This window comes from Bidens hawaiensis, unplaced genomic scaffold (assembly GCF_021521415.1).
Source record: "Bidens hawaiensis isolate Kalapana, Puna unplaced genomic scaffold, B.hawaiensis_p1.1 tig00017039_1, whole genome shotgun sequence".
Classification (NCBI taxonomy): Eukaryota; Viridiplantae; Streptophyta; class Magnoliopsida; order Asterales; family Asteraceae; genus Bidens; species Bidens hawaiensis.
Window position 1 is genome coordinate 378,734 of NW_027492579.1, and position 4,996 is coordinate 383,729.

Consider the following 4,996-nt stretch of genomic DNA (forward strand, 5'->3'; position numbering starts at 1 on the left):
CAATTTCGGTGTTTAAACTTTTAATTAACAAAAATAAGCTGTTTGAAGCGTCGTTTCGAGTTAAGTTTTACATCAATCGACTCGTATTCTCATTCCGATCAAAAACCCTAAAATATCAGTTTGAAATTTGGAAAAAAACATAACGTCGTTAAGTTTTTTTTAACGGAAGCCCAATGAAAATAAATAGTGTGAAAGTTGGGACCAGTGACAACTACTTTCAAAATAGGGATATTATCAGCCAACTGCATTAAGTTGGGATTATTAAAATCCAATTTTCCTATAATACGAGTGAAGGGCAAATTAAGATGATGATTTTAAGGGTTTTACAATTCTTTAGGCATATAGTACAATTTTGAAGAGGGACAAAGTGGTCATTTTAAACACAAATATCACGTGAATTTCTTATTTTACCAATATAGTTACAATTTTAGTCCCTCTACTTTAACCAACTTTATGCAAATGTAAAGAATAGTTACAAATTCAACCTCTATCTTTTATATATCTACTCTTTTTAATTTCACTTTTAACCCAACATCCCCCACGATTTTTTAAACGGTCATAACTTTTTCATACGTTAATATTTTTCTAAAAAAATTACACTATAAAAACGAGTATTTTAATCTCTTTATTTTGAGTATAATATTGCCATAGTTTGTTTAAGTTATAAAAATAACAGTTTATGTATAGGTGTTTGTGGTCCGCTTTTGATGGTTTTGAATTAAAATGTGAGCCACATCGTTAGTAATGGTATTTTATTGTTGAAAACTGAAACCGAACCGTTGAAAATTGAAACCAACCAAACTGAATCATTACCAACGATTTGGTTCCGATTTCGATAATAAATTGAGTTTAAAATAAGAATTATTAGTCTACATATACCAACAAATGATTTCACTGTTTCAAATAGAACAATAAACGGGCATAAATCTGTTACGTGTTTACCAAATTATGTTTTTCCAGCTGCATCGTGCGGGCACCCGTCTAGTACTATATTATATTTGAAGTCAAATACTAAATTGCCTTATGATCTCTTTTGGATGTGTGGTATCACTAACTAGTTGTTTAGGTCCATCTTCAAGAAGCTAAGTAAACATCTTCGATTGGCGCCAAGTACAACGATTATGACCATTTATAAGGAAGATCTCTCCAAGTCTTCCTAATCCTTTAACTCGAAACATGTTTGGAGGAAAGTAAAAATGTTAGCGATAAACTAGTATCTCCATAAGATAAAATAAAAGTAAACCCATTAGGCAATCGATATGTCTTCCTCTACTACTTGTACACTTATATAGTTATACTAGACGGGTGTCCGCGCGATGCAGCGGGAGTTTGAACATGTTAATCACGTATAAATATAAGTGTTTGTGGTTCAGTTAAAACCTTGAAATCGTTTAAATCGGTCATTGGTTTGACTTCTTTTTTCTTTTTCTTTTTTACTTTCGGTTTGTTGGCCGGTTTCAAAATTTTCAAAACGTAGTGAACGGTTGGTTCGCGGTTTATATCGGCAACCGACCATATGAAACCAGAAAAGACTGTAAATTAACCTAATTGCCATATGATTCAATTTGTAATTTTTGTTGTTGTTATTTCATGTCCTAGATCTTCCATTAATATTTACCATTTATGTGGCTAAAATTATCATTTTTTATTTATAATTATATCAAGTATCATATTATGTTGGTTTTTAGTTAAAATTGATGGTACATTTAAATTATTAATTATTTTAAACTAAATTTATTATTAAAGTTTAAACTGTGAAACCAAACTGGAACTCGTTAGTAACGATTCGGATTCAACTTTCAATGGTTGAATTTGGTTTTGAGCGACAAAAAATCAGTATTAACGGTTGGACTCACAATTTTAACTTAAAAACCATCAAAACCGACACTGAACACCCCTACGTAATAAATTAATTTATTTAAAATGAAAAAATATTGCAACAATATCATATCCAAATTAAAGAGAATAAAATACTCGTTTTTATGGTGCAATTTGTTTATAAAAATATTAACGTATGAAAAGGCTATAGTCGTTTAAAAATCATGGGTGAGAAGTTAGTTTACAAGTTAAATTAAAAACATGATATGATTAAAGATGAGGGACCAAACTTGTAAGTAGAATGAATTGTGTTTAAAAGACATGTTTATCCTTACTAACACATGTACCTTATGCTTTAAGTGTTGTAAATTACTTAAAAATGAGTGTCTTAATTTGCCCTTATTTGGTGTATTATATATAGTATAGATATGTCCCATATATTACTCCTAATCATCCACAAATCATTTCCATCTTTCATTCTTTAAAGTTTTTGATACCGACTTCAACTTCTTAAGTAGTTCATTTCTAGTCGTATAACAACATTCACAAACTATTAAAATGTAAACTAACAGTCTTTCCTGACCGTCGAAATTAAAACTCCACACTCGATACTTCACTTGGCGCGTCAAAACATACACAAAAACAGCAAACCGTTCATCTATCTGGAGATACTTGGCAATACATAACCTACTTTCGATCGTAATCCACTCCTATTCCTTGTTTAGAGAATACAAGAAGAGGGAAATCACGAGGTGAGGACAATACCGAGAAACAAAATTATTATAAAAAAAACTAAATCCAAATTTACTCCTTTAGCCCCTTAAATTCTCTTCACTTTACATCCTAGTCTAAAGTCTTGTTTCTACCTTATATATACCATCTTCAATCGCATGCTTTCACTCACACAACACTCAATGGCTTCAACACCACTATTGAAAGACGAACTCGACATTGTCATACCACCATTCGAAACCTTGACTTCCTCGAGATGTGGAGACCATTCTTCCAACCGTACCATCTAATCATCGTACAAGATGGTGATCCTTCAAAGGTTATTAAGGTCCCACATGGGTTCGACTATGAACTGTATAACCGTAACGATATTAGTACAATCTTGGGTCCTAAGGCTTCATGCATCTCGTATAAGGATTCTGCGTGTCGGTGCTTTGGTTACTTGGTGTCTAAGAAGAAGTACATATTTACAATTGATGATGATTGCTTTGTAAGTTACTATATTGCCCTTAATGATTCACCCCATGTGCTTTAATTGGACTTAGAATTTAAGGTTGTATTGGTTTCATATATGTTTAGTTGTTGTAAAAATTGGTCTAGGTGGCTGAGTTATTGGTACATAGTAGGGTGCCGAGGCGAGTTTCTTTAACTTAGTTGGAATTGGTCAAACCCGGAGCTAGTAGTCCATCTCGGACAACTTAGTTTAATCGGATTTTCGCTGTATTTCTCGTGTTTTTTTTACTGATTTTTGCTTTTTTCACGAAGATACTTTGGTAGACGAGATTTAAATGATTACTATGTCTATAATATTAAAGAATGAATATTAAACTTTGAGAAATTTTAGTATTTGAAGTTTTGAACATTATGTTTTCTGATTTATACTGATATTCATGTATTTTGTTATAAATATTAATAACTTTAATTATGATATTTGAGATGTATATAATTTTTTGTAAATTAATTTCTTTATAATTTACCATGTTCGAGGACTCCCTGAGTAGTCCTTACCTAGGCAGAGTACTCGCAACTCCCCCAACAACTGACCTGGTGGCACGTAGCGACCTCTACAACTATAATAGCTTGCTACTGCTTCTATAAACTTACGCATGCCTCCGGTTTTTGTTAGATCATCGGATCATGCACACTTGTGTTTGATAATGTACCTCTATGTTTTGTATGATTATATATTTTGGTGTATAATCTGCATGTTGTTGGTTTAAAGGTTGCTAACATCTGGCAAAGATATCAATGCACTTGAGCAACACATTCAGAACCTATTGACTCCAGCAACTCCATTTTTCTTCAACACTCTTTATGATCCATACAGAGAAGGCATCGATTTTGTCCGTGGCTACCTGTTTAGCCTTCGTGAAGGCGTCCCAACCGCTGTGTCTCACGGGCTCTGGCTTAACATCCCTGATTATGACGCCCCAACTCAACTCGTTAAGCCTCGTGAATGAAACACTAGGTAAATAATCTTCAATTTTGTGCATCAAGATTATATTTTTACGAATCTTTTTTTGTTAAACCAGGTTTGTGGATGCGGTTTTGACAATTCCTAAGGGAACCCTGTTCCCTATGTGTGGAATGAATCTTGCGTTTGATCGTGAGCTCGTCGGTCCTGCAATGTACTTTGGTCTTATGGGTGACGGTCAGCCAATTGGTCGATACGACGTCATGTGGGCTGGCTGGTGCATGAAGGTAAAAGAAAACCTTTATCTTGGTTCAATGAGTCATATTAATATATTGCCAAATACTTGGTATGCATAATGCATATTGGCTAGCATGTTTTTTTGTTGTTGTTGTGGTTTAGGTGATTTGTGATCATTTGGGGTTGGGTGTGAAGACGGGTTTGCCATACATCTGGCACAGCAAGGCTAGCAATCCGTTCGTTAACTTGAAAAAGGAATACAAGGGTATCTACTGGCAGGAAGAACTGATCCCGTTTTTCCAAACCGCGAGTCTGCCAAAAGAGTGCATCACGGTCCAGAGCTGCTACAAGGAGCTCTCGAAACAGGTCAAGGCTAAGCTCGGGAAGGTTGATGACTATTTTATTAAGCTTGCGGACGCAATGCTCACTTGGATTGAAGCTTGGGATGAGCTTAATCCAGCTGCTCAACTCCCTAATGGCAAGTGAAAGGAGTTTTGTTGTAGTTTTATTAGTAACTGAAATTCATTAGGTTGCATTTATTTGCATCTGTTTTATTTTTGTATGGTATTTAAGCATTTTGAATCATTTTGTAGTATTTTGAATCATTTTGAAATTGCACTAATTTTGACGTTATTTTACTAATCTCGTGAAAATAACGTTAAAAGTGGCGGAAGGTTAATTAGACATCATGTGGTGAGTTGATAGCCGAAAGACAAAGGTACATGCAACAATCGGCCGGTGTCCCGATGGTTGAGACTTGAGTGTTATGTGCCTTATGTCCAAGACTTGATGCAA

General features: G+C 34.3%; 1 pseudogene across 1 annotated transcript; it reads left to right on the plus strand.

The window, feature by feature from the left end:
- Positions 1-2,578: 2,578 nt before the first annotated feature.
- On the plus strand, positions 2,579-4,766 carry LOC143552849 (UDP-arabinopyranose mutase 1-like; annotated as a pseudogene). The gene is made up of 5 exons (XR_013138723.1): positions 2,579-3,076; positions 3,151-3,185; positions 3,773-4,018; positions 4,083-4,251; positions 4,364-4,766. The product of XR_013138723.1 is annotated as a UDP-arabinopyranose mutase 1-like (transcript).
- Positions 4,767-4,996: the final 230 nt, after the last annotated feature.